The 27,518-nt window shown below is 56.4% G+C and overlaps 1 protein-coding gene across 8 annotated transcripts in view; it reads left to right on the forward strand.

The window, feature by feature from the left end:
• The window catches only part of BCOR (BCL6 corepressor), a 115,981-nt gene that overhangs the window by 60,501 nt on the left and 27,962 nt on the right, over positions 1–27,518 (forward strand). For 4 of the 8 annotated variants that reach the window (XM_069463085.1, XM_069463088.1, XM_069463087.1 and 1 more), the window contains exon 1: positions 9,213–9,287. The exons of 2 other annotated variants lie outside the window; for them this stretch is intronic. The gene's annotated coding sequence lies outside the window, so the exon portion shown is untranslated. Of the gene's footprint in view, positions 1–8,532; positions 9,288–27,518 lie in introns of those variants that run through there. 2 more of the 8 variants (XM_069463086.1, XM_069463089.1) reach the window with 1 other exon arrangement.

Below are 27,518 nucleotides of genomic sequence, written 5' to 3' on the forward strand. Positions count from 1 at the left end.
AGCATTAGAACTGCAAAAGCCGCGCGGGCGGGAGGAAGTGCGAGGCGGGAGGCGGGAGGCGGGAGGCGGGAGCGCGGAGAGGGCGGGCGGGGGAGGGGCGCTGCGCCATGTTTCCGTGTCACCCGCCGAGTCGCCGGCGCTGGGCTCGGCCGCCGGCTCCCGCCTGCCTCCGTAACAGCAGAAAGCGTGCGATTAGCAGCCAGACAGGCGGGGACTCCGGGCCCGCGGGGCCGCCGCACACGCCGCCCGCGGCCCGGGCCCGCGCCCCCCCCCGCCCGCCGGGTAATCATCCTCCTCGCTGCAGCGCTGTGTGCACTCTCATTAGAGCAAGGAGGCTTTTCTCTGTGCACTCGCTCGGCTCCCGCTGGCAAAACAACGCCTTCCTCGGCCGGGCCCTGGGCCAGGAGAGTCGGGGAGGGTGTGTGTGTGGGGGGGGGGTGAGGCTGGGCAAGCCTCGCAGGTCAGCTCGGCCGCCCGATCTCCTCGGGGCATGCAGGAGATGGGGAGGGTCCATCGGCCCTCCCCCACGCGGAGTGGCAAAGTCGAGCCCCGGACCAGACCCTACGTCCCTACGTGGGTTAGGGGAGGGAGGTGCTGGTGCCGCCATAACCTACTCCTGTCCCCCGCCGGAGGCTAGAGTGGGGCCGAGGGGGTGATGAGTGTGTCTGGTTTGGAGAGCGGGGGCGGACACCGGGAAGGCTCCCAAAACAGGTTTTGCCCCATCTGTCTTGCGAACGACCTTTTAAAGCCAGAGGCCTGATCCCAGGGGTGGCGGCCCTTCGATCCTCGGAAGGAGACCTGGACCCTGAGCAGGCCCTCTGGCCTCGGGCTTGATCGCCCAGAGTAGGTGGGAGACGGTGATGGCCGAGGCTCGGCTGCTCCTGGTCCTGAGCTTCGGAGCCCCATTTTCTCCTCCGCGATCTCTGCACACAACAGCCTCTCCCAGCACCACGCGCCCAGCTGCAGGGCCCAGGAGCAGGTGTTCCTGCCCGGCCGGAGTGGCGGCTCTGCGCCCCTCCCGTCCCAGCTGCGGGGCTGGGAGGGGGGAGGGGGCGTGCTGATGGCGGTAGCAGAGGGACGTCTCACCGGACCGCGAAGAAGGGTCCTCCCGGCTTACACGGGGATACCACAGGGCGCGGGCGGTCGCCTGGGGCCAGGAGGGATCAGGGGTGACGCGCGGCCAGCCCTCGTCTGGAACAGCCCTGGGGGCCAGCGGAGGCCGCTCGGGGCGGCGCGAGGGCTTCCGGTCCCCGTGACTGCGGCGGCGGCGGCGGGGCGGCCGGGAAGTTCCCGGGGCGGCCGCGAGGAGCACCCTCCCTTGGCTGCTGCCGCCGCGCAGCTCTAGGAGCGGCGCCGAGCTACGCCTCCGTCAGCTTGCGCCGGGATGGGGGCTGCGGGGTGGTCCCAGTCCCCAGCGGAGAGGGAGAGGGGGGAGGCCGGTGCCGGAGACCCCGCGGGAGCGGCCGCGCGCCTCCCCGCCCCCCTCCTCGCCGCCGCCGCCGCCGCCGCCGCCGCTGATATGGCGGGCACGTGAAGCGCCGCTCGGCGCCCCGGCGCCAGCCAGGGAGCGGCCTGCCCCGCCGGCTCAGCTTACCCGCGGGCCCAGGAACGCGGAACCGAGCCCGGCCGGGCCCCGCGGAGCCCCCGCCTCCGCCCCCAGCTCGCCGCGGCCCCGCACCCCCTCCCCGCCTGATCCCGGCCTTGGGGCCGCGCCAGACGGCTCGCCCGAGGGGAACTCGGGCTGACTAATGGGACGCGTGTGGGCCTTACGTGAGGCCGGGCTGTCAGCGGATGCCCGCTTGCTCGGCGCTTACGCCGCGGCCAAGCTTTTCGGGGAAGGGCGAGAGGAGGGGTTTCCCCGCTCGGCGGTTTCGCCTCCCCGGGGACAATCCGGCTGCGGCTGGCCCTGGGCTTTGGGTCTTGTAGCCTGGCCCCGAGGGGGCAGACTTGGCGTGCGCCGAGCGCCGAGGTGCCAACCTGGGATTGGGAATTAGGGGGTGGGAGCCTCCTCGGGGCTCTAAGCTGGAGGTGGGCAGAGGCTGCTAGGTCAGCTCGGCCTGGGGCGCCCGCCTTGATTTTTAAGATCTGGGGCCCGCCGCTAGGCTGGGGAAAATTTGCGGGCCACCCTGCGGGCCTGGAGTTCGATACTGAAACCTTCTACAACGAATACAAAGTACTCCGAAAATCCCTTTGTGAGATTCCTGTACGGAAAAAAGGATTTATAAAACTCCCCTAGAGTCCAGTTCGGCTGGGAGTTCTCGGGTTCTGCGGAGTGTGATGCCTTTTGCTCCCTTTACGGGGGCCTGTAAAAATCTGCAGAGTTTCTTATTATTTCGCATTAACAACCACCTCATGTTGACATAGTTATATGACCCTCCCAAATATAACTACCTGTTTAGTTTCAACACACGAGTGCGATGGCGAAACACAAACATAGACCAGTAACTAAGAGGAGGAAAACCCGGCCACAGGCTTGGGTTGGATGCAGGATAAATCCTCATCACGCATCCCTGGTTTTATTCAGCCTAATTACACTAGTAATCCTGCCCCCCATGAGAAAGTCTGAAACCCAGCAGTCGAGGTGCGACTTTTCCTGGGGAGCCCCGCCAATGGGGAGGGGGTTGCCAATGTAGGGGAGGTGGGTTTTAAATGTCATTTCCAAATGAAAATGCTTTCCTTCAGCCTTTTTCTTTTTTTGATGCAGTTTTCTCGAAAGGAGCATTTTTGCGAGATAAGAAGTGACCGATCAAAATCGCTAAGGGGAGGTTGTAAGCAGCCGCTTTGCCCCAGCTTAGCGTTATCTTATCTTTCACACTTGCATGGCGGAAAAAAATTGGCTTATCTTTATCCCCACCCCCTTCTCGCCTTAATTGCTAAAAAACACTGGTGTGTTAAACGGGGAGGAAGGAGGTCTCTGGATTGTCAGTGGAAAAGGAAGATTCAAAAATGTGGGCTCCAGGGGGAAGCACGGTGGCAGAATTTATTCTCCCCACCCCCAGGCCTTTCTAGTACAGCACAGAGGATGCAGTCCGGGGTGCAAGGCCCGACGGCCAGATTTTTTTAAAAAGAAAATAAAATCTGGGGATAGCCTTAGGTCGTGTGGCTTCCCCAGGCCTCGCTTTCTCAGCACTGTTTACCAGCCTCTCCCCCTGTTCGTTTCTCGAAAGCTGCCCGTGGGTCTCGGGGCGAGACCTCTCTGCCTTCATCCTCCCTCCTCTAGACACATCCTCCTTTTGGGGAGGCGGGATGCAAGGCTGGGGACGCATAGCCTGCTGGAAATCATTAAAATATATGCGAGTGTCTGCAAACACACACTTTTAAATCATGGCGTTTCCCCTCCACGCTGGTATATTTAAACTCCAGAGCGAGCTGGATCTCCTCCCTCTCAGTCGTTTGTCTGTGTCACCGACAGGCCGCTAATGGCCGGGCTTCCAGGCGCTGTGCATTATGCATTAGCCTCCTCCCTCCGCCGCACACAGAAGGTTCTGTCAGGCCTCGAAACACAAACCACCCTGCCCCCCCCCCTCCCCAACTCGCGGCCGGAGGCTGCGAGGCTGCTAACGCGCTGGAGACGCAGGGATGGTAGGGGGTGAGCACCGGGGGCGGAGGCAGAGCAGAGTGGGCCGGGAGGTGGACTGGGAGCGGGTAAAATGTGCGGAAGATTAAGGCGTTTGGAATCGCAAGCCCCAGGCTTTGCTCCTGGCTGCGACCTTCCCAAGGCAACCACCCTGAGCCACTCGCCTCGGTGACCGACTTTGGCAGGGGGGGGGGGGGAGTCAGAAGTATTTAAAGACAAATCAGCACCGCGTTTCCATCTACTAGTCCGTACCCCCCTTCCTGCCGCGGGCGAAGGGCTGGTGGAGCCTTCTCAACCCCTCCAGTCCCAGGATGGCACCCGCGAAGGGGTTACTCTCCGCAGGGGCCCCGTGGGAGCGGAGGAGGGAAGCTGGACACAAAAAGGTTGGGGCGAGAGGCCGGCACGCTGAGTCCCAAGGCAAGTAGTGGTGGTTCCCCGCCGCTCTCCCTGCAGTTCCCACTTACAACCCCCAGCCGAGTAAAATATGCGCAGGAGGCGCCATGCTAAACAAGCTGGGGGGTGGGGAACGTGGCGTCTGGGTTTATCTGCGGGAGCATCCGGCCTAGCATGGCGGCCTCGAGGGCTTCTAAACTGGGGCCAGGCGAGCGCAAGATGCGGCTTCCCAGAAGCCTTCTATATTTATGCCCATTTGGTCAACACCCACCCACCTAGCAGGCCCTTCAGTGTAGACCGCAGTTCACCCACCCGTGCCTGGGTTCGGAGAGCTCAGGGCTTAACACAAATCGAGCCCAGACCAGAAATTCCAGAGACAGTAGCTAAGAACCACGTAGGGCCTGCCCTTTGGGCCTTCTTCCTTCAAACACCCAATAACTCTCCAAAGCCCAGGCAGAAGAAAGAGCAGCCATCTTCAACCTGGGACCCTAAGTCCATCCGTCTTCCACCCTGGAAGGCAGCTACCTTTAGATGTTTCCTGATTAGTGAAATCCTTGGGACTAGGATGGGCCTTCAGTTGTTGCCTCATTTGAGTTTCGGAGTGGAAGCTAGATATATGCCTTGTTCTTGGAGGATGGACCAGTGGATCTTCTTTTAAGTGCCATGGGGTAAGCCCAGAGTTCTTGTATAAAGTGACCAAAAGACTGTAAGTACGAGTGTTTTTAACGAGTTAACATTAACAGACTGCCTCACATTATGTAAAGTAAAAATACCTTACCTGTAATCACCCAAGTCCCACCTGTTCCAATAAGGCCTGTCATAGTCCCGAGAACAGCCATCAGAGACCTACAGAGCTCTATGATTTGGATCCTACACCTATGTTACAATGAACCTCACATGCAAGGTTGGGAGCCAGAGTTCCCCAAAATATGGGGTAAGGACCTCACCACGGGATACACAACCTTTCCCCCTAGGTTTGGGTGCAGCGGCTAGAGGTGTGGAAGAGGCCCTGGAAGGTCTTGCACAGTCAGCCTTCCCTGAAAAGGGCAGCGAGGCTCTAGGCCTGGCCCTAGAAGCACCAACTTGCTTGCCCAGTTGCAGACCCTGGTTAGAATCTGTAGCAAGGAGAGCAACAGCCTGAGAGAGCCTGAGGTGGAGCCATAAGTTAGAACCATGGGACCCTTCCACAGGGATGGGGGCGGATGGAGGAGGGTCAGCCCCCACTGCTCCATTCCCTAGCACCTCTCATTTCAGCACCTATTTCTTTATTTCTCCACAGTTGCGCAGCCTCCCCTCCCATGCGCTCTTTCTCCTCCTCTGCTTTCATTGAAATCCTCCCCTTGCTGAGTGCTGGGTATAGCAGCCTGACCCCTGGGTCAGCTCCCGAGGGGCTCGTAGGATGGCAGGGGAGGAGGGAGCCAGGGAAGGGCTGGTCGCCCGCACTGGCTGCAGGGCCTGCGGCATCCTTAGCTCCAGGAGCCCCATCCTGAGTGGGGACACGAGATGGGACTGCCCTTCGACAGCTTTGTGCTTCTCTTCCATGGAACAATTCCAACTAACCAGGGCAATAGGTGTAATCTCTCTCCCCTGCCCCTGCCCCCCTTAGAGTACCTGGGAGGGGGGAATCCCACATTTTAATTCCCAGCGAGTCACGAATCCCCCCCCAACTCCTGCCTCTTAGGACTCCCTTAATAAGATATTTTTAAAATCCCACGGAGTTGGAAAATATATCCTTAGGAGATGGAGGAGAAACCCTTTAATCCTACCAGCCTGCACGAAGATACGTGGAGGCGAGACTCCCTAAAAAAAGGGGGGGGGTGAATGCTGCAATTACGTCAAAGGCGAATTTACTGGCCTGTTTGTCTCCAGCATCAAATTTCTCCAGCAGTCAGCCCTCCTTGCCACCCCTTCACATTTATAGCACCCCCCTCCATTCATTTTAACTCTAGGACTTTTAAAGTTAGACAAACAGGCCTCTTTGTCAGCAGCCCCCGGGAGGCCACAGGACTCCGAGAGGCAGCAGGCCCTGAGCTTGGTTCCTGGATTTTCCTAAAGTTCTGGACGGTTACATGCGACTCCAATCTCCGGGAAAAGCCTGTGCCTGGGGGTAGAATTTGGGGAGATGACAGGAGGGGAGAGAAGGTGGCTGGGCACCCTGCCAGGGCCTCTGCGGTGCAGCCTAACCCAGCCGGAAGAGCCTGGCACAGCTCCGCACTCGCCCAGGCCAGCTCTCCCGCCCAGCCTGCATCGGCACAGTGGCCTCCTCGCCTGGAACCACGTTCAGAGAGTTTCCCCACAAATACCCAACTTCGGCATTCCCGGTTATTTTAGACTTGTTTTGAATAAAAGGACTCGCTTCAAAAAGAAATGTTGCTACAACACACAACCAGAGGCCTTTTCTCCAGCTGTGTCTGTAACTCGCATGCGTTCAGTCTAATAACTTTTAATGTCTGGCCCTAAAATGTCTTTATAAAAAATAGTTTTACAGCATAATAGTCCAGGTGTCTTTCTGCTTGTTACCGGAGATTAAAAAAATGTGTGGGTTAGCTTTCAGAGACATCCACCCCTAGAAAGACCAGGAAGAAAAAATCGTGCATTCCATTTTGCAGGCACCGGTCCTGGAAGCTTTCTCAGGCCCAGCCCGGCCGGTCACTGCTCGTGAGGGCACTTGCCCTCCTGTCTTTTGCATCAGTTGTTATAAGCAGCTCTGGAGCATGAAGATTTAATTCTGCCAAAGTTTCGGGTTTCAAACGGTAGAGATGTTTCACTTCTGCTTTGAGAAGGGCTGTTTTTATAACTATGTGCTGAGAACTAAAACAGAATGAATAAAATCGCACCTAATACCAGTCCCACAGTCAGTAGTGAGTCTAATTTTTAAAAGGGAAAATATCTGCTAGCTAGAGCTGATTTTGGCCTTGACCTTGACTTAGTAATCAACTTGAGATGCTTTTGATTATTTTTGGCATGGGACACTCCAGGACATTTAAAAAAACTTTCCGTGTGGAATTACAAGCCACTTCGGATTTATGTTCTCATCGAGCCTGCACCATCTTGTCGTTAGGCAGAAAGAAACACCCCACCTCTTTCCAAGCATAAAAAGACCCAAGCGAGCAGCGGAATGGGGTCACCTTTGGTCGAGATGTCTGGGCCCCGCAGTCTGTGTGCGGTTAGGCCGGAACACCCCCTCCCCCCTCCTACCCCTTCCCGCCAGCTTCACGAACTAGGGCTTCTTGGCTCGCCCTTGAGGCTCTGTGCTATGGGGAGGCCGGAACCTCGCTTCTCCGCTTCCCCCTCCTGCCTGCCCCTGCCCTCCCCGCCCCCCCCACCCCCTGCGCCCAGCGCAGCGCCGGGTGCGCTGGAGAAGCTCAATACGTGTCAATTGAATTGAACTGCTGCGGGCGCAGGCTGTACGCCGCCGCCGAGCACCGATCAGCACGACGTTACCGAGTGGAAATTTATGGGACGAACGGTGTAAGCCAAAAGTTGCTCCCTGCCAAGGAAAATAAACGCGGGAGATAATGTCCTGAGGCCGGGGTGAGGGGCCAGGGCAGACCCTCCAACCATCTGAGGCGCAGACAGTGGAAATGCTCGAGAAGGGGGAGAAATTCAGGCGGATCTCGTCTCCCCGACCGCACCCCCCACCCGTCTCCTTGTGCCTCCACGGCCTCCCCCCACCCATCCCCCGCCTCCAACCAATTCCCACACAATTGAAACGTCCGGGGAACTCGGGCGCGTAGTTCGGGCGGAACGGCCACTGTTGCCCGGGGTGGTGTTTTCAGGTGGTTCTTGACACCGAAATGAAAAAGAGTTCCTCCGGGAGGAGGGAGCGATCTGGGGTGGGGGTGAGAGCGGACACGCACTGGCTAGGCTCTGCTGGGTCTCAGAGGGGACGAGGCCGGAAGAGCGCTGCGCTGGTGGCAAGAGGCGGCAGCGGCGCCTGCCGCTGGGGTTTGACAGCTTTGGCTGAGCGGAGTGCGAGGCGCTTTATGGTAATTGCGGTCCTCCACTGGCCTTCTGGGTAGCGAGGGGAGTCTCGGCGCGCGGCTGGGAGAGCCGCCCCCGCCGCCCCCATCCCCTCGGCTCGGGCTCTGCGGGCCGCCCTCGCCGCCGCCGCCGCCCAAGTCAGTCTCCGGCTCGCCCAGGACGTGCGCCTGGGCCAGGCGTGCGCAGCCAACTCGGCCCGAGCTGAGGAGGGGAGGGCAGGGGGACAGGGGGGCGCCACCCAAGTGGTCCGGGGTTCAGACCTAGAGAGGCCAAAACACACCAGGCCGGGAATCGAAGACGACCGGGGAAACTCGGGCAAACCTTTCCTGGGGAATCACCCCTCCCGAAACCCCACCGCGGAGGCGCCGCAGCGGAGGGTGAGCGGAGAATGGGGGAGCTCAAACTTGCGAGAGCTGGAGGCGGCGGCGGGCGGGCGGGCGGCTGTCGCCCGAGCGCTGCGCCTGCGGGGGGAGGGGAGGCGGCTGTTGGGAGGGAGGGAGGGAGGGCGGAGGGAGGGGGAGGAGGAAGAGGAGGGAACCAGGGAGGGGGGACGCGTTGGGATCGCGGCGTGCGGCGGCAGACGGAGCCCGGGCTCCCAGCGGCAAGGTGAGGCAGAGCTGCGCTCCTCGCAGAACGCGGGCCGAGCTCAGCGGCTGCGGGGAGACGCGCCGGAGCCCAGACCGCGACCGAAAGCGGGAGCGAGGCGGGCGGCGGCGGCGGAGGGGGAGCCCGCGAGCCGCCGGGCGGAGAGCCCAAGCCGCGCTGTCGCCGCGCAGGGACGACTTGGCCAACACTCACACACACACTCACACACACCCAGCCCGAGCGGGCGCTCGCGGCGAACCGTCAACATGGCGCTGGGGCTCCTGCCCGAGCGCGGGCGGCAGCGGTGGCGCGGGAGCTGCTGAGCCCGGCCGAGCCGAGTCCAGCTGCAAGAACCCGGAGGATCGCGCGGGGCTGTCGCCACCTGCCCGGAGGCTCCGAGCCCGCCCCGCCCCCACCCAGCCCAGAGCCCACCCCTCGGCGGGGCCGACCCCGAGGGCAGCCGGCTGGCAGCAGACGGCGAGGGAGGCGAGCGAGGGAGGCGAGCGAGCGCGGCGTCGCGAGCGGGCTGCGGGCAGCTGGGGACCGCAAACTTTGCTGCTCGCCGGGCTTCTCCGGCCGGGCTCCTTCTCCACTCGTTGACGTCGCCATCCCCCCCCCAGCCCCGCACACCTCTCCCCACCCACCCAGCCGCCCCCCGCTCCACCTCGCCGCCTCGAGTCTGCTCGGGGGAAAACTTCAAAGCGCCGGATCGCAGGCTCCCTGCCTACTCCCCGACCGGGGATTTCAGGTCAGTGCCCGAAACACCTTTCCCCAGGGAGGCTGCGGGAGGCCGGGCGCGCCGCGGGCAGCAATCAGCCCCCTCCTCCGGGGTTCCCGCCCGCCGTGTACCCCGCGTAGCTCTTTGCCTCGCGCTTGCCTTTGGCTGCCTTGCTCGCTTTCGTTTTTATTCCATAGCTGTAAGTTATCAAGAATACAGCCAATCTAAGCGGCCTCGCGTGGGCAACAGGGAGAGAGGGGGCGCGGCAGGGGGGCTGCCGCCTCCGGGGGTACTGGGAGGAGAGCTGGGAGTTCGCGGAGTGGAAGTTTGCAGCCTGTGTCTGCGCGGGAGCGCGGTCGCCGCTGAGCGCCGCGAGTCGGGCGGAGGGGGGAGGTGGGCTGGAAGCTGGGAAGCTCGGCTCGGCTTTAGCTCGCTAGCAGGAAGGGGAGGGCGGCGGGTTCCCGTCTGGTTTCTTTTTCGACTCGGGAAAGCACTGTAAAAACCCCCAGCCGCCGCCGCCTCGTCTCGCCTCTCCGGGGGCCGATCGTTTCTCCAAGTGGAACGACGGCGTGTGCGTGCGCGAGGGTGTGTGGCGGGCTCCTCCGGCCGAGCCGAGCTCGACCTGCCGCTGCCGCGCAACTCGGGAGGGGAGTCCCGGGTTTTTTCTTGGCTTGCCCCAAAGCGCGAATCACGTGGATTAAAAAAAAAAAAAAAACTACTAGGAAATCGAGCAGAGCTAGGGGTTCCGATTTGGTCGGTCCGCCCGCCAGCCAGGTTAGAGGCTTTGTTTTGTAAACGTTCTTTTAAGATTATAATCTGCGACCCCCCCCTCCCCCTTCCCCCTCCCCCAGAGGTTTCGGGGCCGGTTTAAGTTATGAGCCCCCGGGGCTGGGTGTAGAATGTGCTTATGCGGGGAGGCGGGGGCGTGGGCGGGAAGGAGGGCGCGGGGGAGGACGAGACCTGGGCCCTCCGCTGGGCAATGGGGAGTCTGATGGGGAGCCCGGATGGGCGTGTGAAAGTCTGTGGCCGGAGGAAGTTGGCCCACTTGGAGGGCGTGCGGCGCGGAGGATCAGGGCGAAGGGGAACTTGCGCACCGGGGCGCGATCCTCGGCCCAGGCGGGGAGGGCGAGGCCCCGATGCGCCGCGGGGCCCGCGCTTGGAGCGGGCGGGTGGCTGCGCTGCAGAGCCTCAGCCAACTCGGGGGCTCCGGGCGGCGGCGACGAGCGCCTGCTGTTTACCAAGCGAGCCTTGGGGCGCTGTGTGCGGAGTAGGGCAGCTCGAGGCACGCGTGGTCTCGGCTGGCTTCCCGCCGCTCGCACGCTCGAGTGGGCACGTCCCCGGGTCCGGGAGACGGACAAGTCTGGCCGCGTGTAGGCCGAGGCCTGGCGAGGCTTAATTTGCTGTTAATGAATCTTTTCCAGAAAGTCCGCGATCTCCAGCTAGAGGCTGTGAGTGCCCGCGCGCGAGGGCGCGCGCCGCCGGCGTCTGGAAGGTGGGGGTTGGGGGAATGGAAGAGCAAAAGAAGGAAGGGTTATGTGTATTTAAAAACAAACCTTAAAAAAAAAAAACAGCGCGCTTCAGATAGGTATTCGCACAGCTTCGCTGTGTCTAGACTAGACAGCTCAGGGTTTTAACTGTATTTTTTTTCCTTTTCCTTTTTTCTTGAGGCTAGGGGAGGGGTAGTGATATTTGGTTCTAGGGATAGCATCTCGGAGAAAAATCCTTAAAATGGCCTGAGAGTAAAAACGAGGAGGAAATGGCCCACCCCATAAGGTGGTGGGTGGTGAGTGCAGACAGACGGGTATTTCTAGCCATCTGACACTTCCTGTGGCACTGGAAACGGACACCGCGGGCCGAAATCAATCCTGACGAGGTGTTGGGTTCGGTTTTGCCAACAAAATTGCTTGTGTGGAAGGCATTTTATTTGTCAGCCTCGGAGACTCCTGTACGTGGACACTTGGGGAATACGCTCGCTTCTCGACCTTTCCCTCTCCACCCACGACCTGTTATCTGGTCTGGGCTTTGCAGTGTTGGTTCTCGTGTTTATTTTGGGCACGATTTCACCGCGTAGAGGAAGGTGGGGGGAGGTAATGATTAATATGCCGTCCAGGTTTAATCCGAGGCTAGCCTTCAGTGTGCGGGTATACACCGCCACGCACGCGAATTGCCTGGGGTGGTAGGGGAGCGCGCGGGTTTCGGGCGCCAGGCGCTGGGCAGGCAGGTCAGGGCTGGAGCTCAGCCGGCCCCAGCGCTGTCCTTTGAGGCGCTGTCACCAGTAGGTGACTGAGAGTTAATTAGGAAGTGTTCTCCGGATCAATGGGCCGCACAGCTCATTAGCGATTCTCTCCAGCCCTTTGCAGGGCCGTCCTGGCCTCCGCCTCCCACACAGGCCGGGGCCCCGCGGTCCCGGCTGTGGAGCGCGCCCCTGGGAAGTGGGGAGGGGCCGGCAGCAAGGGACGGCGTGGAGGCGAGTGTAACTTCGCGGGGCGGCGCGTTGCGTGCGGCGTCTCGAGGCCCGCGCAGCCCGCTCTTTCTTCCTGCTCGCGGTCGCCTCCACTGTGTCTTTAACTCGCTCCCGCTCGCGTCGCTGCCTGGCTGCTCCTCCCCGCCTCCTTCGCCTATCTCTTGTTCTCTAAGCACGACGCCTGTGCTCCCCGCCCAGTTTGGGATTAGACAAGATAAAAATAGGACTGCCCAGCGCGCAGAGCTGTGACTGTGCTCCGGCAGCCGGGTTGGTGGGAGCGCCGGGGGCCGGGGCCGGGGCCGGGGCTGGGGAGGAGGACCTGCGGTGCGCTCAGGGTGGCCAGCGCCTGTAGGGCCCCCCACCCCGCAGGCGCCGTCACGCTCCCCGGGTTCTGTCCGCTGTGAACCGTGCGGGCCGGGGGACCTGGGCAGGGTCTCCGCGCTCTCGCGGGTGTTGTTGGTGTGCCTGTGATAGATCGGTCTAGACAGGCATGCAGGCTCCCTCCCGGCTGAAGGACGGGGGAGGGGGGACGGGGGGGGCGGCGCGGAGACGGGAGTCTGGGCTGCAGACTCCCGTGAGCGAGCTAGCCTGCGGGCTCACGGGCCCGGTGAGCGGGGTGGAGGGAAGGCTGCGGGGGTTTCTCTTAACCCTTTAAAGGCCGTGGGGATAGTGTAATAGGGAAGTGAGGCAAAGAACCTAGTAGAAATTCCTGGAAGCGGTGTAGCCCGCAGGGTGGAGGGGGCGGGAGTCTAGGCCTAGGGTTTTCCTTTCTCTTCTGTGTGTGCATGGTCACATCCTGGTGCATCGGGCTGGATTCTTAGACAAACCAAACGCAGCTGCTAGATGATCTAGTTTGACCAGGTACTTCTCAATGAGAGAGCTGTGAACACACACAATGGGCACCCTCACTTTAGGAACTAAGTTTGGTAGATGCAGGTGTAGACCTTAATGTAAGGAAAGAGAATTCATGCCTGCGTTCCAAGAGGGGAAGGTCTGTACACAGCTGTAGTCGAGTGGGGCCTCTGAGACTGCTGCAGACCAAGGACCTGAGCCTGAGATGTCAGGCCAATGTGTACAGGTATACATTGAAGGAGAGCAAAGTGGCCCTTGAGTTGTCTACATAAACAGACCCACTTTTAACCATGAACTTGTGGAGAGTTAGAATCAGATATGTGCAGGGGGACAGCCTACAAACAGGAGTTGGCCACTGATGTGTTATGAAGATTCATCATTTGTATACACATATATGGGGCTGATATTGAATTGGTCTATAAATTTAATACAACTCTGCAGACATTTGTGTAGTTCTTTCCAGAGCTTGAAATTGGTGAATGGGTTACCCTGTACATAAATAACTCAATACTAATATTCCACTTTCTCCTTCTCCCTCCTCTCACTTTGTTCTAAGGGTTTGTGGTCTAAGGGATCCTCTATTTACATTTCAACTGCAAACCCATACTGGTCTGGCCTGGGAATGAGCCACATTATATGCAAAGCAAGAAGAATGTAAGTAGTAGGAATGCTCAGATTAAGACGTGCGCCTGAATGACATGTGCTGAGACAAATCAAGACACTTGGGCTCAGAAGCCCAAATGGAACAAGAGATACATAAGAGATAAAGAACTGGCCAAGGGGAATGTAAACATGGGTATGCAAATACAAAGATGTATGGCGATATTCAGAGAGAAAAATCCCAGACTTTGTGGAGCTGCAAACTGGGGCAGAATTCTCTGTAAGACAATAGTCTATTTAAAGGTGTGAAGAGGGTCACTTGGAAACACAAAAAGCATTCATATGCATACATCCCTGCTTAGATACACAGGCTGAATGACAAAAACTCCTCAATGCCTAAGGAAGACTTTCCTGCAGAGCAGGACTGTCGTGGGTGTGGAAGCGTGGGCCACACAACCACATTCACACACTTATTCACGAGGAACTAACGTATTTGGCCAGAAGGAAACTGAGGGCCAAGCAAGCAGCCTAGAGGATGGATGGCCCTCAGTTAACTAGGATTACTTCTGGTATAGTTTTTTTTCCTTTATGGGGGTGAGGTGGGATGGGCAGAGAGTATGCGTTGTGCAGGTGGGAGGATTTCTGAAGAGATTTTGAGTTCTTAACCTTGCGTGGCTGGATAGTGGAGGGAAAAGGAGTAGCTTTCCACTTTGTGGTTAGGAGGAATGGATGTTGCACTGCTGGGGTCCCGTTTCCTAAGGTTGAGCAGGGCCTAGTGGACTGGGAAAGACACAACCGGAAGAAGTGTGGCCTCTGGAAGGAATAAAGGGGAGGTATGCTTTCATTTTGGTATGCTTTTTTTTTTTTTTTTCCTGGAGGAGTCCGTGCTGGGGACGGACGGCCTGTGTAGGGTGGATTTGCAGGCGCCTCGGTGACCCCAGACGCTCACGTAAACTCCGGCTTGGGTTCGGTTTGCCCGCGGCGTCGATTTGCTGCGGTCCCTCTTTGTCTAAGCCCAGCCGGGAATTCCAGCTTTTATTGGGAAGACCGCACTTGGGTGGAGCCCGCGCCAGGCCGGGCGGGGCAGGGCTGGGCCACGGGCTGGGCGGGAGGCTCGCGGACCGCGGGACGGTCCTCAGGAGCCCCCGGCAGCCCTGACAATGCCACTCTGGAGGTTTCCTCGAGGGCGCCAGGCCCGGCCGACCCAGCTAGGCGCGGCGGGGCGGGAAACCGCGTGGGTCCATCTCCGCTGCCGCGCCCCACCCCTCCCCCGCCGGCCCGGGGCCGAAAGGAGCTCTGAAGGCCCTTTGTTAGGCCCCGGGGTCACACTCGTGCCCTGGGGGCCGCCAAGGAGTGAGAGAGCTGGGCTGTCGGTGATGACTGGATTTTCTCCTTGCATCAGAACCCCGGCCTGTCTTATGGATTGGGCCTGGTGGGGGCCTCGCCCAGAGCGCAGTGGGGAGGCCTCGGCCGCCCGGCTTCTTTGCCTGTGTTTATGGCCCACGGGATTCCGTCTGTTTGCAAATCCGGCCGCTCAGCAGAGGCCTAGGTGGTGGAGCCAGGAGGAAAAGCCGCCGGGGCCGGAGTGAATGGCCTCCTCCGTTCACCCCTGTGGTGGCCAAGCCACGTTCGTCGGGAGCATTTGGCCAGGGACATCCACTGATCTCCAGCCCTGCTCGACGGCTTTCTCTGCTGCCCTCAACGTGTTCCTCAAGAAGGGATGTCTGACTTTTTGTTGAGTGGTAGTTCATTAACGATGTTTTTCTGTGCTATTTCTGTGGAAAGGCCGCCTTTCGGGGCGCAAGCTCACCTCCGTGTGTTCTCAATCGAGGGTTTCAGAAATGGGGGTCCTCACTTGGTTTTGTTTTGTTTTTTAAGCCGAGTCTCCCCAGCTAGCACCCACGGGCTCGGTTCTCCGCGATTAGAGAAGCGGGGAAGTCCACTCGGAGAAGATTCTGACAGCATAAAATATAATTTGTGATCTAAAAGACAGTTTCCAGTATAATCTCATTATGCACCACAGACTCCCGGTGTTATTTTGTGGAAGGCGGACAATGATCAATTTACATTGACCCGGGGCTGGGCGAGCTTTTAGATGGTAATTGCCATATTGATTTGCATGCAAAAAGGAGACCTGCTAAAATTAAAGACCGGAAGCTAAATTAAACTAAATTTATTGTCTAGGTGCAAACCGGGGGAACTGTTGGGGGAGGGGGTGAGTCTGGTCAAGGTGCCTGGGGCAGAGCAGGTGAGAGGCCCTAGAGCTCCGGGAGGTCACAACTTTGGGAGCAGTCTTTGCCCCTGTGATTTTATAATGTAGGGAGGAGGGCGTGTTTAGGAAAAAAGTTATAAAAAGGCACTATTGCATTGCTGGTACTGGGCGTCTTTTAATGCTAATAGTAACGGCGAGGGGGAGGGGAGGTTTATAGGGTTATAAGGGGTCTCCGTGCACCATTTCCGGCAACCCCCGTTTCTATTGTTCTGCCCGGGCGCTTGCAATCGTGCCAGGGGCACCAAAAACTCATGCATCTGAAGAGTTAAAAAAAAAAAAAAAAGGCAGCCCTTCCCCCTTCCCGCCGTGCTTTCTCCCCTTCCCCCCTCCCGAAGCTTTAGACCTTTCGGTGTGAGAGCAAATGTGTAGGGTGCACTGCACGCGCTGCGCCGCGGGCAGGCCGGGGACCGTTGGTGCTCTGGGGAGTTCTCCAGACGCTGTGATCCCAAGCTCGGCTGGACGGCGATGGCTTTGGGAAGCCGCTGGCTCCAGGTGGCCCAAATAGGTAGGGGTAGGGTGGGGGAAAGGCGTCTGCCCGGGGCGCCGTCTGGTGGCGCCCCGGGCCAGGGTTGGGGGGTCCCCTGCCGGAGTGGTTGGGAGGCTAGCCCCGAGTTCGGTGGGGGGCAGAGCTGGAAACCCTGTCCGATCTCCCAGACTGGAAAGTTTTAAAAAGAGAAAGAAAGCCACTTGGAGAGGGCTGGCGCCGAGCCAGGGGCGGCTGGGCCGCGGGGGTGTGCTCGGCTGGCAAGTGGGGTGAGCGCCCCGGCGCTGCTGTCCCCCCTCCGTCACTCCTGCCGCCTAGGCCCTTGCTCGCCTGGTCGCGCTGTGGATCCATTTCGTACATCTGGAGCTTCGGCGTCGGGAGGAGCAACCGGTCCGGGATCTGGAAGCCCGAAGGGGCGGCCCAGTGTTCGGTGCCGGAACCGTCCCCACCGAGCTGAGCCAGAGGTGGCCCTTGCCAGTGGCGCCTGCGGCGTCGGGTGTAGGTAGTTCCCGGAGCAGACTTCGGGATTGGGGATGTTGGGCCCAGCGCTTCTGGGATGAAAGATTGGGGAAAGATATACCTCACCTCCTCACTTGGCTTTTTGTGGGGACACTGGTTGATCCAGTAGGGCTGGGCATCTTGAATGCCTCTTCTTCCATCTTAATTCCCTCTCCCACCCTACTTTGGTCCCTGTAGTTCTTCCTTTAAACCCTAGGAAAGGTTGGTGTAGGAGCTCCTTCCAAAGGACGTTTGCTCCATCTAGATAATTTGATTTATTGCTTTATGTGGCAAAACGGGTGACAAGCCTAGTTCCTAGTACCAGCAGTCAGCACTTTTCCTAAAGGCCTGAGAATAGCGACCCACCTACCCCTGACTATTCTGGGATACTGGAGGAAAGGAAAGTGGAGCTTTGTGCATTGGTCTTACACCCGGTTATTTCAGCGCAGGGAGATTTGTAGGATGTAGGGGGAAATTGTGAAGACTTTCAGTGGACTAAGAGATTACTAGATGTAGGAGAAACTGGGTTCAAGGCTCATTGTGTAGACGGTGAAACATAGGTATTAGACACTCTTTTTACACTGTACTTGGGTACACAGGGCCTAAGAAAGCATTTCGAACTTCTTCGAGGAGACAATATGTGAAAATGGGGTTTTCAAATGGCACAATTAGACCAATAATTGGCTCCTCTCCGTAACTCCAGGACTGAGTTTGACCGTGGCCCATTTTTACTAGCTGTGTGACCTTGGGGGCAAGTTATTTATGGCCTCTGAGCCTCAGTAAGTTTCTTCATTTGTAAGACTGGGAATAATTATCCACCTTCAGGTTCTAAGTAGAATACTTGGCACATAGTAGGCCCCAAGGATTAATAATTGCTTTGAATGACTGGTCATGTTCCTATAGGTTGATCCTCCATTCCCTGCTGCCCCTCATATCCTCTGAGACCCCTGAGACCTGCTAGGCCAGTGTCCTGGGACCCTAGGATGCAGGTTAAAGCTCCCCTCCAAGGGTATTTCTCCAGGTCCGCCTCCATGGGTTCCTCTTTCCCTTTGTTAACAGTTCTTTGCATTCTGCCTTTTAAAGGATTTCATATGAAAGGACCTGGATTTTTTTTTTTTTTCTCCTAGTAGGATCATTATATGGTGAGGAATTGATTTCAGAACCGGTGTTGGTGCTCTTTGGCAAGTCTTCCCAGCATTATTTTGGCGGGAGGAAACAGCAGTGGCTAGAGGGGAAGAGACCTGGTTGGAAGAGGTGAGAGGGGGTAGCCTGCTGCAGAGGCCAGAGGTGCTGTGGTTTGTTTGATAGGGATTAAGTCCGGATGTTGTGAGGGCTCAGTGTGGTTTTCAATAAAGTCTGCCAGGGATTGCTTCTTTTATATCGATATGTATTTAAAAAAATTACTAGCATGAGAAGAAAACCAGACCTGTATGGATCCAGGCCGGTAGTAAGCTACTGTGATCAGGTTTCCTACTCAACTCCCAGAGGGGAAGTCAGCGTTTGATTGAAGCTACACTTGGTTCTTGACTCTCAGGGGATACCTGCTCTGAAACAGGAGCCCTCCCTCCCTTTCTCTCCTCCTCTCTCCCCTCCTCCTCTCTCTTTTTCCCTTCTTCCCCTAAAAGCCTTTGTGCTGAAAGAGCTTCAGTAGGCACGAATCCCTGGTCCCTCTCTAAAGAATGCCTCACAGCCTTTGCTGACATTGTTTTGTGAACAGTGGGTTTTACCAGATCAGCAGCCCCCCCACACCCACCTTAGCGCAGTATTTTAGAGGTAGTGCGTGGACAGGATGCGCCTAACTGCAGTAATTGCCACACTGTGCAGCCTGGGCCTGGTCTGGAATCTGGAGACGCCTTAACCTTTGCCCTAGGGGCCCTCCGAGCTGGGGTGAAGGTGGGGAGCTTGAGGCCTGAGGATTGTTTTCGAGGGTCTGTTTGTTTTCTCCAGCAACCGAGGCTGAGGGTAGAGTCCAGCCAGTCAGTGTATGTTCCAGCTTTGGGTCTGATTTAAAACTTAGTTTAATTGGAGAAACTCCTAGGCATTTAACAGTTCTGTACAAATGCAAACTTGAAATAACTTGAGGTCTACGTCACTTAGGAAAGAATAAATGAAGTACAGAAATGTCCAAACTATGTAAATCCTAGAGTTGTCTGCCCTCCCATAAACACATGACAAGTGCCAAGGCATTTCCAGTCAAAACACCCATGGAACCAGCAGCCTCCATCCTTTGTATTTATTATTTTATTAACAGCATTTTACACAGCATTTAACAAGCACAGCCTGCCTGCTTTGCACCATGACTCTGAGCAGACTAAGGGGTGGAAAATGGATGGGGGTGGGGAAGGTGTGGTCTCCAGAAGAGACTAGCTGGAGAAATCTCATCAGATGGGTAAGGAAAAGTAGCATTTGGGGGTTATTTCTACTGGCCAGAGAGAAGACGGAAGTAGTGCTTTGGAGGAAGAAATCCCCTCTCCCATCTCAGGAGGAAAGTTGTGCAGCTGTGCTATGTCTGGTCCCAGCTTCAATTCCAGAAGGTAAAACAGGGTCTGTTTCGTGATAACTCTGCCCATCGGTTATTGCTGATTTTCAAAGAATAAGTATTTGTCTGCTATCGTTATTCTATATCCTGGTGGAAAGTTTATAACGAAAAGTAATGCCTTTCTTAAGTCATAAAATGAGCCTTGTATGCTTATTTAATTAAAATCTATTTAAGGACCGATTAGGCGTGTAATTTGCGCTAATAATGACGATTATGGAAATGTTCAACTTAACCAAAAATCATAAAGGAGACATTTTGATCACTGGGGCGACCAGTAAGTATTCAGTGAGTTGGGCAATTTCTGAAAGACAAGAGACATTCCGCTGTGGGCTGCAGAACGCGCAGACTTGCCTGTCCTCTGTAACATGGCATGGAGAGCTACAGGCAGGCCAGCCCCTACTTTGCTGAGCATAGAAACCAACCCTGGGAGTCTCAACAACCTTTATTCCCATGGTACTTCCCCAAGCCACCAGAAGGAGCAAACTCTGGGTGAGGGCTGATGAACCACACGGAAATCTCTGCGAAATGGCGGTGCTCTTTTGCTTTAACAAACAGCACTGACAAACGCATGCTTCCTTGGCTAGCCTTGGCTGGAGCCCGGAGGGGTGGGGGGAGAGGGGGTCCCTTGTTCCGGAGAAACCTGCCAGCTGCTGGGCTTGGTGCGAAGGCAGCGAAGGCAGACACAATGCTGCTGTTGTTGGTTTGATCTCTAACTGTGGATTGTTAGTCTGGCTTTAACTATGTGGTAAGGGGGGAATGTGAAGGCTGTTTACAGCGAGTGCAAATAATGTGACAGCTGTTGGCGCGCGAGCAGCGCTGCGCCTCCTCAGCACTTACACAAAGCGCGCACTATGCATGCCCGCGGAGAAGCTGCAGAGGTGGCGGCCACTTTCTGGCCAGCAAGCGTGTCCTCAGATGAGAGAAAGCTCTGCAGCACCCCGCCCCCCATCCCCAAGACACATCTGTATGACTTCCCAGGATTGGGGTGGCGTGCAGGATGGTTTGTATTATATGTTGTGGTTTAGGGAACTTGTGGTTAGGCAAAGGTGGTGGGAGAAGGCTCACGGGGACATTGAGTGTCACCATCTGGAGGGATTTAGCCAGGAATCGTGGACCTGGGTCCTCAGATGCTCATGACAGAGTTTTTAAGATTTGGGAAAATAACTCCCAACCCTAAGTAAGCTTGTTGGAAAGAATGTGTTATTATCTGAAGGCTTTCTGGAAATTGCAGAGGCTCTGAAGGCCGTTGTTCCCCCTCTGAAATGGCCCTGTTAGTCAGACAAGTTAGAAACAGGCGGGTGCTGTGTTCTGTGTGCTCGGCACTGTTTCCAGATTAGAAATGCAAGTGTGTAGGTTCAGGACCCGAAGTGGGGGGGTATGTTTCAAAGGAAGGGGTGATTGGCTTTTGATTGGCCATATCCCTTCCCTCTTGAGCCTTCTCGTTTTCAGGAGAGCATTTGCCTTCAGCTGCAGAATGCAAAGGTGCAGTCCTGAGGTCTGCCCACAGCACCACCCACTCTGACTTCATCAACTGGATGCCCACAGCCACAGGCCTTCTCTGAGTTCCTGGTACCCCGCCAGCCTCTGCAGAGAGGCGCCAGGGTGGGAGGGAGAGCAGTTGGTGGCAGCAATCACCCACTCTGCCAGTCCTGAAGGTGTACGGCTGGCCCAAGCAGGCGGATTAGGGATGGCCAAGAACTTGGGCCTGCCTATGGGCTGGCCTGGGGCAAGCAAGGTGTAAAAATTCACCCCTCTGCCCCAGGAACCCCAAGGTTGAGACCTTCCAAACCCTGGCCCTGGCTGCCCTTGGGTTTTGGAGAATCATTTACAGCTGACTTAAATCTAAATCCTGCCCTTCTATGTATGTGACTTTGGCCCCTGAGTGTACAGCCTACAGGACACCTGCAAATTTAGTTCATTGTCCCCCCCCCCACCCCCCAGGTCTACCGTCTAAGTTTTAACGTGGACTTCTACATCTAGTTGGGTTCCCTATGGGGAGCTGGAAGATGCTTCTGGAGTGATACATGAACTTCAGTGCCAGTTCTATAAATTGGTCTCTTTTTATGACGTGTGCCATTTTCTGTAGGAATGTTGCTTGCAAAACGAGTTGCGCCTTGGAGGAAAGGCGGAAAGATAAACAAGCCTGTAACGCCAAAACACTGGCAGTCTTTCCCTTCTTCCAGCTCTCTTAAAGCAGCCGGGCTGTATTTCCAGGATTAGACTTGTGCTTGTGAGGAGGGACTCGGGTTGGCTTTTTTTTTCCCCCAAGCAAATGCAAATTAGAGAAAAATAATTTTCTTTCAACGATATGCAATGTATTAGTCACTTGTTATCGTGCTCCGAGGCAGGCCTCATTTGCGCGTCTGCCAGCTCGCTCACATCTGCTCGGCGCTGTTCGGGGCATTTTAACCTTGGCGGTGTCGTGTCTAGTCCCACGGATCAAGGAGGAGTAATTAAGCTCTGAACAGCTACAAAAATTCATGGGCCCCCATCTATACTGCAGTTGTTCCATGGCTTTGTTTTGGGTGCTCTGAGTTCCAAGGCTGAGTAGCAGACATGGGATTCCTATTGTTCCTTGTAAAGAAAAGTGGGTGCCCCTCTCTTCCTCTTACCCTCATTCCTAGCCTTCCTGGGACTCCCAGGCTCTGCACAATCAGCAAGGAACTCGCAGGACCTCCGCATTTTACCCATCTTTTATGTGTTTGTTAAAAGTTCCTTTGTGCTTCCTACGTAGAGTAATGATAGCTGTTATTCGCCTCACGGTATAGCTTGTTCCTTGGCGGGGGGGGCATAGCCGCATTAAATGTATTTTCTTTCTGCAAAGCGCTGGTGGAAACAAAAGTGTGTTGACACGGCCTTCAGTGGGGTGGTGTGGAACATTTATTGTGGATTTGCCCCCAGGTTGTGTAGACTCCCAGATCTGTGGGGACTAGACCGAAGGAGGCCTGTGGGGGTTTTTTTGGGAGGGAGGGGAAGAGTGAGGAGGGATTCCTGGCTTTCGATTTAGGTTTCTGGTGCTGGGTGGCCTCCCGTGGAGGGACACCTGTTTCCAAATTCGCCCAATCTTGAATATGTAACGCGGTTCCTGACTCCTGGTGTAGCACAACTGTGGAAGAAAGTGAAAGGAACAAAAAGCTACCCGGTGGCCTGGACTGGCCGTCCAGGGACAATGTGAAGTGTCCATTGGTCTGTGAGCTGGAAGAGGCGGGGGCTTTTGACGGGGCGGGGAGGCTGTGGCTCTGGCCCTGTCTGGAGGAGAGGGGTGCATGGTGGCAACCGGGTTGAGCAGCGACTGTCAGGTCGGATAGATGCCCCACCCCCATCCCACCCCAGAACCCCCCGGGACTGGCAGGCCACGCCCCCTTCACAGTTGGCTGGGTTTGCCTCACATCTTTCTAGGAGAGGCGTCCAGAGGAGCAGCACTCTAGTGTGATCGGAAGGGAGCCCAGCACCACGTGAGGGTCTGAAGTGCCAATTCCTTGTGAGGAACGGTCTGAGGTGCCCATTCCCCGTGAGGAAGGGTCTGAGGTGCCCATTCCCCGGGTGGGCTCGGCTGCATTTCCCTGGAAGTTTCAGGTTATCCCGGGTTCTCCCTGCACCCACCCAAAGTTTCTTTTTCTCAGAGATTCCGTGGTGGGGACAGAAGGTGTGGCTAGGGCTCAGGAAGGGGAACCACTGAGGAACGCGCTAGGCCCAGAGTCTGAGGGGTTAACTAGGGTCAGGGGATTGGGGAGGTCGGGCGCCTCCCCGGGGAGACTGCTGGAGTTCCTGGAAGGCCCGGCGGGCGTGAGGAGGGTGTGGGTGTGTTCTGAGGCGCAGCCGGCGCTGGGACCTCAGCGGAGGAGCGCGAGGAGGGGCGGGCGAGCCCGGAGCAGCACGGGTGTGTGTGGTGGGAGAGAAAATCCCTTTGTTGCCGACGGATCGCACTGTGGGCTGAGGCGCCTCGGCCCGGGGAGGGGGCGCCCCTCCCCCCTTCTTCCCCACAGCGCAGTGCGGCCACTGAGGGCCAAGTTCACTCCCGGGGCTGGGTGGCTCTCCGCTCTGACCCAGATGCCCCAGGAGCAGGCAGGGAAGGTTCTGGGTGCTCAAAAGGTCAGGGCTGGGTGAGTTTCCCGTCTCCCTTCCCCCCTCTTGTTACTAATACAAAACTTGGGGGCGTGGGTGGGGACCTCCTTGGAGGAGATGGCTGTGGCTTGGAGTGTGCCCAGAGACAGCACCTGGGCCTGCTGGATCGCTCCTCTCAACCCCCTCTTCCAACAACCGCGATGGTGGGGGGGGCGGTGAGGGGGAAGGTTGGGGGGGAGTGGTGTGGGGGTAGGGGTTTAGGTAGGGTCTTGTTGGGACCAGGCCAGTGACCTCCCTCCACCACACTCCTGTAAACCTACAGCCCTGCCGCCTCAGGACCTGGGGCGGGGGTGGGCAGCCTTGGAGTCTCTCTCCTATTCCTCAGCTACATAACACCCCAAAAGCAGCCCAGGAGGACCCCCCCCCACACACACACACATACACATACTGCACATCTGGAAGAGCTTTTCCTTCTCATCTCCCACTCCCACACAGCCCCCCCATCCTAAAATAGGAACTTCTTCACCCCTCCCTTCCTTGACACTAGGAGCAGAGCGCTGCCGTGACTCAATCTGTATTTGGAGCAGCCCCAGGAAGGGCTGGCTGGCGTGGTTTGCTTTGGGCTTCTGTGAAATCTGCACAACTCTGCTGAAGGTCACCCTTTCCTGGCTTGGCCCCTTCTGTGTCCCTACCTCAGCCTCCTCCCCACCATGCGGTGGTGCTACTTTGAAGAAATTATGTGGTTTTCTGGGGTTTTTTACATAGTATGTTTAGTAGAGTCAGATGCTATTTAATGGGGTTAAGGGTGGCCAGCATCAGCTATTGCCAGGCAAAACTCAAGTCCACAGTGCAGCTTAATCCTCTAGAAAACAGTGCCAAATATTTACAGAGGGGACCAAGGTTGGAGAGGTTCAGCCTCCTGCCCAGAGACATGGCGTGAGTGAGGGTGGGAGCTGGAAAGCTGTGGTGACCATGTTCTTCCAGCATGTTCTCCGCAGGGAACCAGCCATGCAGTAGCAAGACCATTTACCTGAAGAGGAGCCCAGCACACTAGCTGGAATCCCTGATGCCCGTCTGGCCATGTGAGCTGGAAGCCCTTGCAAACCTGTCCAGTCCTCCTGGTCACTAGCTGGATAACTGCCTAGTGGGCCAAGGGGAGCCTAGTGAGAGGGACCCCCTGAGCAAACCTAGACGAACTTAGAAAAGATCCTAAGATGAGCCACCATCAATATCTGGAGAGCAGACAGGCATGAGTTGGGTTGGTTTGTTGGCCGTGCTTTCCATATCGCCACGACCACTTGACAAACGTAATGTGCAGACTTGAACCTTGAACCGATTGCCATTTCAAGAGCAGTGGCAATGGAAAGTGGCCTGGAGCTGCCTCCCCTCCCTTCATGCATCTCCTGCCTCTCCTGGCTGCTATTTTTTCCTTTCAACCTGCTATTTCTTGTCTGCAAGAGTAAATTGCCTTTAGGGAAAAAACAAGTGTTCTTTCCTTTTCCTCAGTTCACAGTGGTGTCCTTGTAGTCAGAATTAGGGAAATGGTGGCACTGGGTGCTTGGGGCTCTTAGTGCTCCCTCACATCTTTTCACAGAGGGCAGCTGTGCCCCTATTCAGGGATGCCAAGGTTGGAGTGATAGCTCCTAACCTTGGTCCCTTTGAACCCCTTCTGCCAATCAGGCCTTTCTTCGCAGTGCCCAGACCAAGCCCAGGTACTCTAATCATAACCCGTGGGTCTGGAGCAAATGATTGCTCAGAGTCTGTTGAGGGTGACCCAAGCTTTATTTCAATTATTAGCACACTAAGAGCTGGAGACCACGCCAGGTCTCTCCCCTCAAAACTGGTTGTTCAGCAGGCAGCCACTCCAGTTCCCAGTCTACTCTTTAGAAATCATACACCCTCCCCATCTGACCTCTTCTGTCAGCCCTCTTTCCTCTCATCCCTATCCCACATCTTTGCCCACTTCTCTCCACTACTAGAAAAAAGGGTTAAAACCCAGAGCCAAGGTGCAGCTTAGCAGCTCACGCTGGAAACAGGTTGGTGCTTGTAAAGTGCTTTTCATGAGTGACTTCACACATCTTGGCACTTCTAGAAGCATAGCCTGCATGTGGAAGAAGGGGGGGCTGTGCTGAAAAATAAGAGCAAACGAGCCTCATATATAGCTGCAAAGCGCCTTGAGGTGGTGTTTGTCATTGAAATCAGATCATTTTGCCCTCTCCACCATGTCCTGCTGCCAAGGGTCAGCAAAGTCAGTTTTGAAGCCCTTTGCCTTAGAGGTAGAAAAAGACCCCAGCTATTTCAACAGCAGCTTCTAGAAGTGGGGTGGGATGAGTGTCGCTATAGCTCTGCCTCTCAGTCTCTTTGTTTCTTACCCCAAAGTCCCCTTCGTTGTACATCCCAGAGAAACCAGGGTGGGAGTGTGAGTAATGGTAATCCCTGTTCTCACTAATGGCTTGATGTAAGCAGTATGGCCTTTGCCGAGGATGTTTCAGCTAGGGGGTTGGGCTGCTCTTGCTTATCACCCAGGAGAAGGGCCTCCTGCCAGGCGGGGCCATTGCTCATTGGCCCCTTCCACTCTGCTCCATCTTTGGCCAGGAACCTGAAGAGTTAAAAGTCTTTAGCTTGTTGCAATGAAATTATGGCTGGCAGTGGCGCCGCTGTTTGTTCAACAGACCTCCACTTTTAAACAGTTCACAAAAAGTTCATGGGGCAGCTAAAGATTATAAGAGGTGTGTGTGTGTGTGTGTGTGTGTGTGTGTGTAGTCCACAGCAGGATCCAACAATGTGTACCCCTCTTTTGCTTTTTTGTGTTTAACCCCACCCCCCACCCCGCCCGCCAACATACACAGATGACACTGAAACGCACTCCTGGCCTCCACCCTCCATCTGACCCTGTGCATGCGAGAGCACTTCATTCTGATGGCTGGTGTCATTTATCTGTGCAGCATTAATATTGAAAGCTCCGAAGGACGAGCCCTGGTGAAGGGGAGAAGCTTTGAAAGCACCCAGTGGTCCCAGGTGCCTCTAAGCTGCAGTCACCTTTCCGCTAAGTCCAGGCCCTTTTTATAAGATGACTACTAAAGGAGGTATTGTAGGGGGCAGCTCGTTTGAAACAAGGGGAGCCAGTTTTTATTAATAAGAATAGGGACACCAGAAGATTAAGGTTCCTTAGGCACATGCTTCTTCCCTCATCCTTTTCTTGGAGGTTTGATTGAGTGACCCTTTTACTCCTGATGTAATTTCCTCATTTTATTGTGGTGTGAACAGTGAGGGGATAAAGCTGGATGACCAGGACCCACCGGCACCAAAGAATGTCTTCTCTATCAGGCCACCCAGAATGTCTTCCTTTTGTTAGAAGGGGTGGCAAGGACTGGGGAGGGCACACTGCCTTGAATGTGCTTTGTGGTCTGCCCAGGACTAGTGGTGGCCTTCCCCACTTAATTTACAAATTTGGAGGATGGAAGAAAAGCCCATGGGCTCCCAAAGAACCTTCCCCAGCACTAGAGTCAGTCTTTCTAGGGTGCTGTGGTGAGCCCATTGGAAACAGCCCGGGCTGTCTGAAGAAAGACTCTTCCCAGGGAAATAGCTTTTCAGAAGCCCACCACGCCTGACGCATCTCTGCAGATTTCTGCCTCTTTCTCAGGAGCCTTCCTTCTCTTCCAGCTTCATTGTTGAGCTTTAACTATGCGTGGTGTGTCGGTGCGTGTGGATTTTGATTAACAGACGTTGTTCTATGGATGGGGGCCGATGGGGGATGCTGGTGGACAAAAGACCTAGTTAGGACAAAGAAATGGGCAAGGAGAGCCTGGCTTTTGGATTCAGTCCTCCCAGGTGCTCCCCCACCCCCACCCTCAGTCACTCCTGCAGAAGAGTGGCTGGACCTGGTGCCTCCAGCCCAACCGACCTGGCAGTCTGCTCCGTGTGCTAAAGTGTAAAAGCAAGCATTTGCATATTTTTTTTCCTGCTAACAAAGGAAATGTGTCGACTTAGGGAACATTTGGGCTTTCGGAAACTGTGTGGGTGGGTGTGTGAGGGAGGAGAAAGAAAAGTTCCCCTGATGATCTGCACACCAATTATTTCACACCCAGTTTTGGGTCCCGTGGAAAAATGCTGTGGCCGTGGCCGGTCCTGGACAGGGGAGACTGAGATGTGTTTGTGAGCAGGGAATTGCCGAGGGCCATCGGTCCCAGGCATTAAAGGCTCCCCTACTTATTAACCCAGCATTTAACAGCAGGATATGGGCTGAAGCGCAGTCAAAAGAAACGGCTCAACCTCCAAAGAGCAATTAAAATCCTGCACGAGGATAAATCACGCGCCGTGATAATCCTGTTAATAAAATGCAGCTTGTCCTGACCCTTCACTCATGCAGCAAACTAGAATGTGATGTGGGTGGGGGCGGTGGGCAGAGGAGGTAAGGGAGGGTAGGAGGTGGTCTGGGCTCCTCTGCCTCGGCAGCCTCCCCCTCCCAGGAGGTGGAAAATGGGTGG

The sequence above is a fragment of the Eulemur rufifrons genome, chromosome 30, assembly GCF_041146395.1.
Source record: "Eulemur rufifrons isolate Redbay chromosome 30, OSU_ERuf_1, whole genome shotgun sequence".
Taxonomy (NCBI): domain Eukaryota; kingdom Metazoa; phylum Chordata; class Mammalia; order Primates; family Lemuridae; genus Eulemur; species Eulemur rufifrons.